General features: G+C 41.5%; 1 protein-coding gene across 5 annotated transcripts in view; it reads right to left on the bottom strand.

The window, feature by feature from the left end:
- The window catches only part of BACH2 (BTB domain and CNC homolog 2), a 230,420-nt gene that overhangs the window by 97,995 nt on the left and 116,650 nt on the right, over positions 1-15,775 (bottom strand). The window contains exon 1 of one of the 5 annotated variants that reach the window (XM_083497526.1): positions 14,950-15,072. The exons of the other annotated variants lie outside the window; for them this stretch is intronic. The gene's annotated coding sequence lies outside the window, so the exon portion shown is untranslated. Of the gene's footprint in view, positions 1-14,949; positions 15,073-15,775 lie in introns of those variants that run through there. 5 annotated transcript variants of the gene reach the window in all.

Below are 15,775 nucleotides of genomic sequence, written 5' to 3' on the forward strand. Positions count from 1 at the left end.
GAATGGGGCAGGGGGCAGTTTTCCTCCCCCCATTCCTTCCATTTAAAAAAAAAATCACAAGGAAGTATGATTAGCACTTTCTTCACTCCAATTCTTAGCCATTAATAAAACTGCTTTGGTTTCCTTCTACAGCATAGTCTTTTCCCTCTCTTTCTTTTACTCTTACCCTCATGTGCACATCAATAATTGTCAACTTAGCTATAGAACTGTGGGGTTTCATTTGTGATCAGCAAGAATTATAAGCCTCCTGTAAGAGCCGTGAATCAATTGTCGACCCTCCTAGGTCCCAGCTAAGCTACCATTATATTAACAGAAGAGAGCTTTCAGACGTTGGCCACAGCAACAAGGAGGAAATCCTTTTTACTGCATTGATCACACACTTTCATGGATGACGCTAGCAGTCCAGATCTATACTTACTTCCAGGAACATCCAACTAAAATCACTAGAGCACACTTTCAAGTAAAATGGTAGAGGCTGGGCTGTAAGAATATTTGGCACAGGTCTGCATTCTGGAATTGGCACACTGGGTTCTAATTGCTTAAGGCAAGCTGTTCCACAAAATTTTAGCAGTCCTTACAGCAAGTCTGCAAAGCAGACTAGTATAGTCCTCCATCTGGAATATAGGACTAAGGCTAAGGAAGTGTCAAGTTACCCAAGATAGCTAGCCAACTTCATGGATAGCTAAGTTTTAAACAAGATGTGTTGCATGCCCTTCAATGCTATGCTACACCAGGTTTTAGAGTAGGATCTAATTCTGAGGGTACCTCTATGCAGCACCATGGAGAGAAGGGTTGTTCTCCATACAGAAAGCAGACCATACAGAAAGCAGACCATGGGTTGGAGAATCATCACCGGAATGTCACTGAACAGGATATTCCTTGTGGGAAATATTTTCCAGTATGCAATACATGCGTTAGGAGAAGGCATACACTGCTAAATAACTTCTACAGATGTTCTAGCTGCTACATGCTTTTGCTTGTGTTCATAATGTCCCAAACACCTGTCTGATTGTCTACAAAGTTTAAGTCTGGTTCTAGAGGTACCAGCTGTTTAAGGGAACAGGAAAAATATTCATAGGACACAATTTTGACAGGTTATCCTGCAGGCAGGATCGGCAGGCAAGCAAGCATCTTCTCTCTGTCCCCTCTGCCACCCCAAATATAACACCAGCGTTATAAAGAGCAAAGTTGGTTTTAGCCTCTACAGTCAAAACTGTTAAGTCTAACACTACTCAAAAATATTTATGACAAGTCAAATGTAAATGTAAATGACCTTCCTTTGAGTGCCACTAAACACCCACACATCAGGAAGCTTGAAAAACCCACAAGTGTTGATATGCATCTGAGCTTTAAATTCTGGAAATTTTGATACCTAGGGCTTGCATGGGTTTTTCTTTTTAAAGCCAGGGTAATTTTTTTAATGTAAGGTGTTTTTTTAAAAAAATAATCTTTTATATTCTTGAGATACAAAAACCAAAATACCTTCAAATTAGCACAATAATAATTAGCTAAAATTCCAATGTTATACAATGTTGTCATTATGCAATGATAACAATTAAAAACTCGCTAAATGCAGCAAGTTTTGCCAAATGCCTCTAAACAAGGGGGGGGGGGAGGGAAAGAAACGTTGAATTCTTTCCAATAACAAATGAGCTACAATGGTGAGCATCCATGAGGAACTAGTTCCATCTAGCTCAATCTTTACCCAAGTAGAGGTACAGAGCAGGAAAAGAAAGGGAGGGAAAATACAACAGGCTTACAAGAGCCATTAACTATGGCATCTGGAGAGATGTGAAATGGGGAAAATGCCCCTTTTAAAGCACATTATCACTGTGGCAAACTACCTACAACTGAAAGTGTCTGAACAATGCCAACTTTCCCCTGGCTTCAAAACTAAGTCTGTAAAGCTTAAGAATAATGCTCACATGACCTGCTTTGGGAGTGGTATCTAGACAGCGCATTCCCTCTCCCCAGAAACAATCAAAATAAAACATATCTCAGTCGGTAGAGCTTGAGACTCTTAATCTCAGGGTCATAGGATTCAAGCCCCACGTTGGGCAAAAAGATTCCTGCATCGCAGGGGGTTGGACTAGATGACCTTGTTGGTTCCTTCCAATTCTATGATTTTATAACCTCAAAAGTCTTATTCAAATGCATTTTTCGTGCCGCACAGCACTCCATAAATCCAGCTGCCTAGGGAAACAATCCTCCACAGACAAATGAGAGATGAGAATTTAGCTTCCATAAAAATATTAAAAGCGGTGGTTTAGAAGCCAGCCGTTCTCATGTATATTGTCTATTGCAACCTTCCCCCCTGGGCAAGCATGCCAGTGGGAGCTGTTGCTATTCTTTGACGCTTGCCCCTCCTGGCTCAATAAAGGAGAGATAAGAGAACGAGAATAGTTCACATTTCCAGTCCCAGCCCTCCAAAACTTTGTCCACAGCTCCGAATGTGGTAGGACCTGTAGCTGCAGAAAGACTAAAAAAAGTTCATGGAGGCACCACTTTCCTCACAAAGCATGTGCCTCCACTGTGGCCAAGAAACTGTGTTAACCCGCTTTCCTCTATTCTTTCCCCTCCTCTTCAAACACGACAGGCTGCTGCTGTTCACTCCCAATATAAACTTCCTCCTCCTCCCCACAATCTCTGTCTATGCAGCAAACCACATCCTATGCATTGCTCCCCCACGCAGGAACTCACTGTCAGCCCTGGCTCCTTATGCATTTTATATTGCTCTTATGCATTTATATCCCACATTCTAAGGCAGCTTACAAGTAAATACATTTCAAAAGCCATAGCAAACAGTATCAAAATACCAAAAGTTATCAGGATCTTCCCCACAGGGCAGTTGGTGATATATGCCCTGGGTGTGTGTGTGTGTGTGTGTGTGTGTGTGTGTGTGTGGCTTTTACACCTTCACTGTCTGTCTTGCTTCTTTCCCTCTCTACTTATCGGATCCTTATTCTTCCCTTCCATCCTATAGACTTTCCCCATGTCAAGCCTTACCCAACCAGCTGCTAAACTATAACTCCCATCTTCCCTGACTTTGGGCTATGGGAATTTTAGTCCAAAATGATTGGGGGGCACAAAGTTGAAGGGGGGAGGCTGTCCCTGACTCTCCTTGCTCAAACTGCTTACCAGATTGAGACACCAAATCTGCCTCGTCTCTAGAGAAGATTGTCATATTTCTTAGTAAATGGCAGCTTACCGTTTTACTGTCTTCCCCTGTTTCCCATACCCCCAAGAGGCCCACCCCACAAGAGCTTAAGTCCAGTGTTAGAAACTGAGGTATGAAAGCTAAGAGCTAAATGGCACCTTAAACCTAGGTTATGGGTGCAACAACAGAATGACTAGGCGTGCTTTTTTATAACAAAAATACAAGGCTGAAAATGAATGAACTGCAGCTAACATATTGTATTCATTTTTCACATGGTCTAGTCCTTCCCCTGCCCACCCCCCTAATATTCTTAAGAAGGTCTCTTCTCCAGTCTTCAGAGAGTATCTGAAAGTGGGGAGGCAGAAAAAGGTCCTCCTTTCCTTCCACTCTGCAGTTTTAATCTGAAATCTTAGGTGCAGTACTGTGCCCAGAGCTCAGAAACTGCTCGCCCTAATGAAATTCCATGTTGCAAAATGCACCTAGGACAATGCGCGTTTTGAACACGGCTTAAGTCCCCCTCTCTGCAGGCACCAATTCTCTAGAGAGGTGGTGTTAGAAAGGCTCGTATCACATTTGAGAACCTCTGCTAAACCTGCACCTGAGTTTCCTCTCAGCAGTTTGCAGAACATAAGAAGCACCCGGCTAGACACGCTTCAGAAGCTGCAGCCGGGAACCAGTTCAGAGTAATTCTTAAGTCATCAGCATAATTTCCTATTAATTCTCTTCCCTCATTATGGAAGGCACAACGATATACTTCTGCAAATTACATTATCATAAAAGGTAAGAAAAGTGATGAGTCAAAAAAAAAAATCTCACTTCTATAAATAGATCTGTCGCTAAGTCATTGTGGTTTCTATGGTAGATGTGACCTATTTACTCCCTTATTTATTCATCTGGGTAACAAGTATAATGGTTGCCTGCTTAATAGTTAGCAGCAACTGGGGTAGTGTGGCATTCAATTTAATTAGTGTTTATAAAGTACTTAATGGTGTAGACAATTATGCGAAACAATAAAACTTTTGCTGTATCTGCATGTATTGACAAGAACATTGAATTCTGAAGCATTTACCCTCGCAAAAAAAGGGAGGGCCAGAGAAACAGATGATTATTATTTAAAATGTTCATTTTCTGCCTTTTGTTCCCCTGTGGAACTCAAGGCAGCTTACATGGTGCTTCCAGGTGGCTTCCAATCCCATCCCTTTGATTTGCTTCGTTTCAGTCCTACAGCTGCATCATCCAGTGGCCTCAGACCATGGTCTTACCGACTGCCTATGCCAGGGGTAGCTAGAAGGGTGCCCTCCAGGTCTTGTTGAACAATAGTTCCCATCATCCCTGGCCACTGGGCCATGCTGTTTGTGGGCTGAAGGGACATACACAACCACAAGGGACAACCACATCCATAGGACACTCATGGCTTATACCAACATACCTCTACAATAGAAAGGATTTGCTTTCATGATATTTTCAGGGTCACCAAGGGCCCAGGAGGTGATGTGGTGCAGTGAATCGGAGTGCAAACCATGGATAAGAATGTGAGAAATTCAAATACTACCTCAGTCATGAAATTGATAGGTGGTCCCCCCTCGCTCTCAGCCCTCATCTGCAATAAAGTAACCGCTTAACTACAGTTATGGTTTGCTGAAGTAATTGGCACCGCTTTAAGTATTTGAGATACGCAAATGCAAAGCACTGTTTCCTCCTCCAAGTTTCTTTTGTGGCTTTAGTGTGAAGTTTATATCGGACTCCAACTTGCAAGGCTTGGGACACAGATGTGTGCATATTGGAGTTTGATCCACAGATCCACTCATGGATCTTCTGGCTCAGTGAAGCAATTGGAGGTAATTTTTAGCAATCAGCCCTTGCCCATGCAGCCCTGTACTCTTTAAATGGGGCTGGTCTGAGGATGGCAGGATACTGCAGGAAGACCAAGGAACTGATGAAAATTGCAATGATTGGGAACCTTTATTGGATCAATGTGGTGTAGTGGTTAAGAGCGGTAGTCTCGTAATCTGGGGAACTGGGTTCGCGTCTCCGCTCCTCCACATGCAGCTGCTGGGTGACCTTGGGCCAGTCACACTTCTTTGAAGTCTCTCAGCACCACTCACCTCACAGAGTGTTTGTTGTGGGGGAGGAAGGGAAAGGAGAATGTTAGCCGCTTTGAGACTCCTTAAAGGGAGTGAAAGGCGGGATATCAAATCCAAACTCTTCTTTTTCTTCTTCATCACTACCCTGTCTGTTAATGCAAGAGGCCCTTCTGTTAACAGAATGGCTACTCTGGATCCAAGCTATTGACTCCAAACATTTACAAAAAAAAAAAAAATCTTATCTGCAACAGAGCAATGCCTTCGTGACATTAATTTAACAGCAGGATTGTAATTGGTGAAGCAGACTCATGCAATAGACTGTTCAACCAAACAACATCATTCTCCAGAAACATTGCCCTTCTGTTAACAAAATAAATATATAAATTTTTCTTTTACAAAAATGACTGTTACTGATGTAACAGAAGAGAGCTGTGTGAGAAAAATGACTTCAAATCTGCAAGACTTCTTCTGTTCTTGTAAACTCTTGGGAATGTGTTTGTTCAAAGTCTTCTTACAAAAGACTTTATAGTCCTCTACAGTTTATACACAAGAACCTGCACTTTCATTAGGGATGCGGGTGGCATCATTATTCATTATTCACAGTTTCTTATACTTATAATGAACCTGTTCATGAAACAGCACTAACGTATTTTTTCCTTCCATTCACAGGTTTCTTGGCTTAAAGCAACTGTTAATAGAATGAAGAAAAGATATATTCACATGTCCATTTATCCTGCAGTGTAATGATATGAAAGCACTGAGGGAAGTTCATCGATTTACCTTAATAGCTAGACATTTTATTATCTTTCAACCATGATACTGATTTTTACCTGTAAAAACTCTTTATGCCTTAGACTGCATCTTCCCCATGTCTCCACTGTGCCCGTACACCAAGCAAATGCACACTCCCATGGATGCCATAAAATAGTATAAGGGCACACAATTATATTTGTGCTGCTGCCCTGAAACACATACTTCTGAGATTTTCCAAAAGCACAACATTCTCAAGAGATTCCATGAGACCTTTGTCTTTGAGAAAGCATTTAAAGAAATTGGATATTTATTAATTTCTAGGCCACTTTTCCACCCACACTTCTTCAAAACGGCTAGCATGAACAAATAGGTGGTGGTGGTGGGGAACAACTTGTTGTATATTTATTTGGATAGGGTTGGGGCGATGTTTACAGTATATTTCCAAGTTGCCTGTGGGTGGTGTGATGTTACACATTGCATAAAAGTTTTCGTAGGTTTACATGGCATGTGAGTTTTGTAAAGTTATTACCCATCCTGAGGGCACACTAACAGTCTAAACATCAAGGGAATATATTCATTGTAGGGGGATAAAAAGGTAATTTTAGTTAAGTTGTGACTGGAAACCTGATCCGTTTTTGAAAACCAAAGAAAAGAAAAGGTGACCCACCCATGTTGTGCAAAAACACAGTTCAAAATTCCTTTTCTTTTTCCATTTATCCTCTGAGCTCCTTCTGAATATATTGCTATTCAAAGAGCAGTGGCTAATGAACTATAGCAGTACCCCTCTTGGAAAGCACAAAAGGCTACAATTTATTTTATTTTTTCACATTTTCAACCTACTTTTATTCCAAATGGTCATACATGTGGTACCCAGGTAGTCACCCAACCAGACATGCGCTACCTTATCATACTACAGAAGGAGACATCTTAAACTGCTGTAGCAGTTTAAAGCAACCTTTAGCCAGTATGGTTTTTGTTCTGACCAAACTCTCATTATCTTCAGCTTTCCAACAGTAGGTCTCCATTGTATTAGGTAACATACTTGATTATCAATACAGTGGTACCTCGGGTACCACTTCAGGTTACAGACGCTTCAGGTTACAGACTCCGCTAACCCAGAAATAGTACCTCGGGTTAAGAACTTTGCTTCAGGATGAGAACAAAAATCGCGTGGCGACAGTGCAGCGGCAGTGGATGGCCCCATTAGCTAAAGTGGTACCTCAGATTAAGAACAGTTTCAGGTTAAGAACAGACCTCCAAAACGAATTAAGTTCTTAACCCAAGGTACCACTGTATATGGGTGGCACCAGAATTATTGCTTTAACAAGCAAGCACTGCAAAAAAGTTTCTACAACAAATAATTTTTGCAATCCTTTATCAAATCCATTCCAAGTAAAGAAGAAAAGTAAGAACCGAAATTCTTGGAATTCCCACAACAAAGAAATAAACCTCTACAAAAATATTGATCTAATATACATTTTGCAATTTGGCTGCAAAATGGTGGAAGTGATTAGGACGTTGTAGCCATGTATTTCCACATTCAGATATAATCAAGCTTTGAAAACAGTAAAAAGAAAAAAGAAAGAAATTTAATGGTGCTCACAGACGCTTGAACATACGCAGAAGAAATCTAATTTGCATTTCTTCATCTGTATGTTGTGGTAGGTTTTTCCCCAACGTGGGAGACCATTAAATTTCTATGTGCAGCAGCTCTTGGCTCAGACTGTGGGTTGATCTGTATTCTATAAAAAATAAACATGCAAATACTTGTTTGACCTTAAATAGGTTGCTGCTTATGTGGCTGCTGATGCTGGGTATCACTTTTCCTAGCCTAAGTAAAGTCCATTTCAAGTTGTTCAGCCCAAAGTCCTTTGTACTAGGGATGGAGGTGGATTTGGTTTGTTCTGTATCGTTAAGTGGAATGATCAAATTTCCACCCCCAGGACTAATGCTCAGATCAGAATGCAATCATCTTATGGATTCTGCACTACTCAGAATTTTGTGACAGATTTCCTGGCTCGAAAATGGACCAAAATACATTTAAAATGCATGTTTGGGGATAAAGTATGTTTATAAATGCATATCTACTATTTATTTTGGGAAAGTTGTCTGCCCGTTCACTATTCATTTGGGCATCTCTTGAGAAATTAGAATCAAATGACTGTTCCTAAGATCAAGAAGCCAGTTTCTGTCTATGTTTGGATATGATTGTATGCCATTTTGAATCAAGATGGCAGAATGAGCTTTTCAAAACTGCAGTGATTTTCACCACTCATTTCAAAACTGCATTGATTTTTATTTTATTTTTACTTCATGAGCAGCACTGGGAGCAATGCTTTTGGTGCTGAAATAAAATACATATTTCAATATACATTTTGACATACCGTAAATTACAGAATGAAATACGATTTAAAAAAAAATAAAATAAAAACTGCAGGATAATGCAGAAACAAGATGGAACAGACTTATGAAGAAACATATACAATATTTACATAGGTTAGAAACAGACAGATCTATCCACCCCAACATTCTACTCCTTAGTTTAAAGGCACTTGTTCTGCTAGGTTCTTACTTTTTTTACTTATGTGTCTGGAATGACTTCCATTCTCTAAACTGGCAGTAGCCAATGTGGTGCCCACCAAATGCTGTTGAGTTCAGCCAACATAGCTACCATATTTTTTGCTCTATAAGACTCACTTTTTCCCTCCCAAAAAGTAAGGGGAAATGTGTGTGCGTCTTATGAAGCGAATGCAGGCTGCGCAGCTATCCCAGAAGCCAGAACAGCAAGAGGGATTGCTGCTTTCACTGCGCAGCGATCCCTCTTGCTGTTCTGGCTTCTGAGATTCAGAATATTTTGTTTCTTGTTTTCCTCCTCCAAAAACTAGGTGTGTCTTGTAGGCTGGTGCGTCTTATAGAGCGAAAAATACGGTAATAGTTTGGGGTGATGGGAGTTGTATCCCAACAACATCCAGAAGGCACCATGAACACCTACCCTTGTCCCAGATGTTCCCATAGCCCTGCAATTAAGTCTAGAGAAGTTACTCATCTACAAACCTTAACAGATTACCTTCAATACACATTCCTATCCTGTGTGGCCTAAATGATAATCAAAAGCGAGGATTGCCTTGACACAACTCTTTACTGCAAGAAACAACAGGACGAATAGCAATTTACACATTTCCATTATACAAATTACAATATGTAGAACTTGAAATTAATGAGAGTTTGGGCAGGAAGTAGGATGAAGAAAAATGGATTACTGCCAATTCCACTCTATAACCGTAACATGCTCCCCAAGTTCCATTAGCTGCCTGCAATCAAGGATGGCTGTCTCTGTTCTACTCACTGTCCAGGCTTAAGAGTTTCACCTGATTAATGAGACACTGCAAGAGTAGATTCCAAGACTTCCCATCATTTATGAATGAAGCAAGCAGCCGTTAGTCCCCTGAAGGAGGACAAAGCAAAACAGTTCCCTGTGCTACTATGCGAATACAGTAATGCACACTTTTCTAAACAGATCTATGTGATTCAGTGGAAATTTATGTCTGCTAAAACTCTCTGCGTGCCAGAACCATGCCAGTGTTCTTGCATAGGAGGTGGTGTTGATTTAAAGGAGAAGTGTATGTGCTACTGCACACCTATTACAGGATTTTTTTCAGTAGGATCTTGGCCATCTTGTGCCAGGGTTAAAGGATATATCTCATAAGGAGGAGGACTATAGCTATTTTTCAATTTATAAACAGGAGCATAATTAGCATGAATGACCAGTAATGGGGTGTCTGACATGACAATGAAAGCATACAGGCACAGCACTGCTAGCCGGTTGGATTCCCAGGATGTTTGATTCCCAATTAAAATGATATGATTTCAAACAATAGCCCCCCCCCCCATTCTTACTGTATGGGAAGCACAAGAAAAAGAATTTCTGGTGCAACTGGAAAGTAATCACATTTAGAATTGTTGTACTGTGGGATATAACTGCAAAGCAGTGTGGTTACCCAAAAACCAGATAAAGTTTAGTTATTCTAGAGGAAAACCCTACATCTGGGTGCACCCACACAGAAACATTTTAAAAATTATTCTGTGGAAGAAAAGAGGTGATGGACTGATGGTTTAGTAACCTTTAAGATGTACTTTATATTTCCGCTTTTTTTCTCATCTAGCTCTTGTTCCTGCCTCCTATGACTGTATACATAGCCTCTAAAACCATGTTTAAAAAGAAAAACATGGCACCCCCTAATACACATAGATATGTTTTGTTTCACCGTGCTTGCTGGTCACCTCTCCTTTTTCAATTCAACCTGTGATGGTTGAATGTTAGTGCCAGTGATGTCAATATCTAACCGGGAGCTGCTGCTATTAAGCCAGTGTTCTGAAACAAAGCAAATGAAGGACAGAAGGGACAATCCGTAGATATCTTGGAAGAAAGGAAGGAAGGAAAACTGACTTCAAATGAAGATGAATTTCTAGGGCCCAAGCAGAAGGATCTGCAGCACTTTTGCATGTGTTCAGTCATAAGCCTGATCCATCCTGTTTTCTGTGGACTTTTTTAAAACCACAAAAGAATTCTCATTTAATTCTTCCTCCATTCAGGCAATATGCAGCTTCTTATACAATATTGTTTCATGGCGGGGGGGGGGGGGGGCCTTCTAGATGTACAAATTAATTTCTGCTTATTCTGCACTCCCTTCCCTGAAGTAAGTATATTCTCATTCTAGGAAGTTATAAACTAATGATTAGAATGACAGACCAAGCTTGAATCTGTGATTCAGCAGATTCTAAGGGCTCAGAAGTACGACAATCCATGTACTATTGAAAGATAGAAGCAGTCCATTATGTGTATTGATTTGCAGCACTTTGTCAGCACTAATGATGTTATCTCATTAAAAGAGATAAATGTCTTTCAGTCGAGCAAAAGCATCTGCTTCTTGCTCTCTCACAGGCTCTCCAGTGGGGCCTTCATCTGCTGTATGTGCAACCCCAACTGAAAACCAACACAAGCCTTTAAGAGTTGCTAACCAAGTCATTTCTTTTTAATTGGGTTATATTTTTCTTTAAATGTTATCTCTATTAAAGACATTGTGTGGGCAGACCGGAGGGGCGGGTGGAGTGGGGGAAGCTGCAATGATGAAAGAAGCCTCACAAACAAATAATATAAAAAAGGTGTAATTTGCAATTTCTGAAGCTAACTCTTCAATGCAAAAAAAACCCCTACATGCTAGAAAATTCATCAGTATAGGTCAGGCATAGGCAAACTCGGCCCTCCAGATGTTTTGAGACTACAGTTCCCATCATCCCTGACCACTGGTCCTGTTAGCTAGGGATGATGGGAGTTGTAGTCCCAAAACAGCTGGAGGGCCGGGTTTGCCTATGCCTGGTATAGGTGATTCCCACTCAGCAATACTACCGTATGCAACACTGTATGCAATATTTACTACTTGTTAAATAATAAAAGGTAGTAATTTACCACAATGGATGTTTTATACATAAATCCTTTGTATATGGGGTCTTTAAAGTACACCATTAAAAAGTCTCCATTTTGTAGCATCACTAATGTTCCTCTGGAGGAAATCATTACAAGAAGGAGAACATACGTATTTCAATTCCATATGTTTTACCTTGATTAACAACCTAGGTGTTAACTTTCATATTCAAATACCCTGATCCTGCAAGAACACTTCGTATACAGAAACATCTGCTAACTGGACCGGTGGGCAGAGCATGACTCAACTGTGCTCCCTTCTCACCAGCCATTTGCTAGATAGGCCTTTAGCTGATTCAACATCAGATGCCCCTTTAAATTTGTTGTGGGAGTAGGGGATTATTGGCTTGTTGCTGTTGTTATTTTTATTGTGTATTTTGTGTTGTTGTTTTTAGTAATTTTATGTTGTGAACCGCCCTGGGATCTGCGGATGAGAGGTGGTATACAAGTTTAAGAAATAATAAAAATAGTTGCAAGTAAAGCAGGAAAGCCACAGCTTTCTACAAAATGCCTTGATTATGTAGATTAGTGTCAATCTACCAGGTTCCCCTCAAGTTTAACCATCCCTTTCCAACAATTATCCTGGCTTAATTGAAATGAACTGTAAAATTGTATCATAATATGGTGAGTTTTCCATAACAAGTACCACAGATTACCAGTACCTATAATTAAGATGCATTTTTCGTGACTATCTTGATATCACACAAAATTTTATTGCTATGGATACGCAAACTATCTTATTTATGTACTTGTATTCTTCAAGCAGGGACGCGGGTGGCACTGTGGGTAAAAGCCTCAGCGCCTAGGGCTTGCCGATCGAAAGGTCGGCGGTTCGAATCCCCGCGGCGGGGTGCGCTCCCGCTGCTCGGTCCCAGCGCCTGCCAACCTAGCAGTTCGAAAGCACCCCCGGGTGCAAGTAGATAAATAGGTACCGCTTACCAGCGGGAAGGTAAACGGCGTTCCGTGTGCTGCGCTGGCTCGCCAGATGCAGCTTTGTCACGCTGGCCACGTGACCCGGAAGTGTCTCCGGACAGCGCTGGCCCCCGGCCTATAGATGTGAGATGGGCGCACAAACCCCAGAGTCTGTCAAGACTGGCCCGTAAGGGCAGGGGTACCTTTACCTTTACCTTATTCTTCAAGCATTAAAGCATTGAAGAGTCTCTTACTGTATCAGCAAAAGATAATTTTAAAATGAATTAACAGCATAGTGCATAGCACTTTCAAGCTACAAGTTAAACGGAACATGCCACAAAAAAATCAACTCATTGCAGTTCAAAATGAGGTTGTCTGAATGAGACACAAAAATTAGAAATCAAAGGAAAGCTGATGATACTCCTAATATTTCACTACAGTCATACCTTGGTTCTTGAACGTAATCCATTCCGAAAGTCTTTTTGACTTACAAAATGTTCAAAAACCAAGACGCGGTTTCTGATTGGTGCAGGTGCCCCAGAAACAATAGCCGACAACCGCACTGGAGGTTTGGCTTCCAAAAAAACGTTAAAAAACCAGAACACTTCAGAACACAATGCCTGCAAACGTTGATGTTTCTGAACTTTGTATTATGTGCTACATTCCTTTTTTTCATAATCTTCCATTGCAGAACCCTAAGCAGCACACATGTGGTTTCCTACGTGGTCTTCCATCCCTGCACTGACCAGACCTAAAATTTATCAGTGTCAGCAAACTGCACCAAGTGCCTTCAGGGTATAATCCTAGGTATGACATAGGCATTAAACCTTCACCCCCCCTTTTGGGGGGAGTAGGATCTAAAAAACTATTCACAAACAGAACCCATGTCACACATTCCACTATAGGTATGGTTGGGGCATAAGAGCCTTTGTGTGCCACCCCCTCCAATGTGAAGCGGTTGGTTGCTATGAGGGCAATTATGCTTTGGAAGTCATTTGGGTTGGGAACAGAAAGGACTGAACATATTATGTGGACACAAGCACACCACCACCTCTTCAAATCTCTACTCCAAGGCCACTTTTTCCTCGGAAAAAAAGATATTGGGCTTATGATGAATGTATCTGAGTACAATGTGTAGTTGGATCCCCAAAGAAAGAGACATTGTTATGGCTTAGCTCTTAATGGGGTGATAAACCAATGTTGAGGGTATGTTACTATAGAGTGAAGTTAGGGCTTACATGATGGAATACTCCTCTACAGAATATCCTAGTCTTCTTCCTGACACACTAGTTTTCTATGTGCAGGGATTTCTCCCCTTCTGTCTGTGGAGAAGCATTCCAGCATGTGAGCCGCTACTCACAGTCTGAAGTATCAGCTTCATTAATAGGCACACTGAGTCAAAAATAAATCAAGAACAGATTGAATTATAATTCAACTAGCCGGGTGCCCCTGTCCTATTTTTAGAAGAAGGGGAAACAAGGAGGAAGATATGGGAGGAAGGAGATAGAACCTACTGAAACATCCTGTTTCAAAGTAAAAAAACATTACTTTATCATTCAAAGCAAAATATGAATATTGGTTTCAACAATACACACACAAATAAATTGTTTCTGTAGATAAATATATATATATTGCATCCAGAAAGAAAGAAAGAAAGAAAGAAAGAAAGAAAGAAAGAAAGAAAGAAAGAGACTAGAATAGGTACAAGGCAAATGGGGAAGGGACCCAACAAAACCAAATTTAAATATTCCTAGTTTAAATATATTAGCACTTAAAAAAACACCACTAACTCTTCTTGCATATTGTACACCACCCAGTTTGCATATTTTGCTTCTATTCCAGCTATAGAATCTGGCAGATCCACATAATTTTAAAATCCCCAATTTTCCTCATACATACCTCATATGAAACATTAAAACAAAGTGTTCTGATCAAATTTGAAATTGTACTTCCAAGTCTGCTTTATTACAATGGCATTCTCACCCCCCCCCCTTCCACCCACCACCAAACCTTTCAAATCAGTTTTCCAAACCCACCATTTGGAATGTAAATGTAGATACGCTAAGTCATGAAGACCACCACCAAAACCACCCATCTATTTTTCAGGAGTGGGGTGGGGTGCGGGGGAACACCCACCCCCCACCCCCGGCTCTCCGTCCTGCCATGACTGCTGCTCTATGCAGATTCAGTGTACTGAAATGCTGACTGGTTTCCCCACCCTTAGCTGTCTTGTTAAATAATTTCTGGAAGGACCTGCCCATGTTGCTCACGTTGCATTCCAGCTCTTCCTTCCACCACCACCCCCATCCCCCACACCACAGTCATGCTGGAGTCAAGACAAAGCAAACTCCCTATTGCATCACACAGGCAGGGTTTTCCGAACTGCGAGAGGCATTCTCTGCTTCAAAATACGCAATCCTGTCAAGTGGTTGGACTGCTACCGTGACCCACTAGTCGAAGGGAACAGCCTCCCCGCTCCACTTGGATGGACGCGTTGTGGCTTTAATTTTAAGCGAATCCCTTTGCCGTGTCTCCACCCTATACTGTAAACTAGACATTACCTTATACAAGAATAAATCTGCTGCATTCCACTGTCTAGCTGCTTCACTGAAGATTTCCTACACTCGCCAGCAGAGTCAACAGCAATGCACACTCTCCCACCCACCCACATCTCCTCCTCGGCTAACCCCCCTCTTCCCACTCCCCCACACTTCTTTTCCACCTCCCCCCCTTCACTGCCTCGCTGTGTTTTTGTGTAAATGATCTCACATGACTCAACAAATCCATCTGCCTCAAGCAGGCCAAGTTTGGAGCCTTCCCAGGAGGGAGGGAGGGAAGAATTGCTTTGTGGAAGAGACCTGGAGCTTTGCCCTTTCTCTGGCTCAAATTACCCGCCTGTCAGGCCTGACGGATTTGGCTAAAAATAAAAGGAAGCGGGCCATGAAAAGCAGATGAATGAGCTCAGCAGTTCCTTAGATAACATGGGGCCATGGTTTTACCCCCCAAAAGCTTCCAAAACAGGAACTTCAAATGGTGGGCAAGTAAGGGCAACGCTGCAATCCAGGCTAAGCTTCCGGTTATTAAAAAAATATGACATGCTGGTAATATATGGAGCACAGAAAAATGCACAAGCACATGCAGAACAACAAGAAAACTGATTGGCATTGGGACTCAGCTTGTAAAAAAGAGAAAGAGAAAGGAAGGGAGACAGAGAGGAAGAAGAAGCACTCTACAGCTTCGCCGCAGCAGACAGAGCAGGGAGGAGGAAAGTGGCATTTCTGAAGCTGCATATGACATCAGTTTCTTACTTTGTGCCAGTAAAGAGCTGAAAGTCGTTTGTGCAAGTGGGTGCCCAGAGCCCACAGTGGGTATTAAGCACTTAGCTTG

The sequence above is a fragment of the Podarcis liolepis genome (genome assembly GCF_965112155.1).
Source record: "Podarcis liolepis genome assembly, chromosome: 3".
NCBI lineage: Eukaryota > Metazoa > Chordata > Lepidosauria > Squamata > Lacertidae > Podarcis > Podarcis liolepis.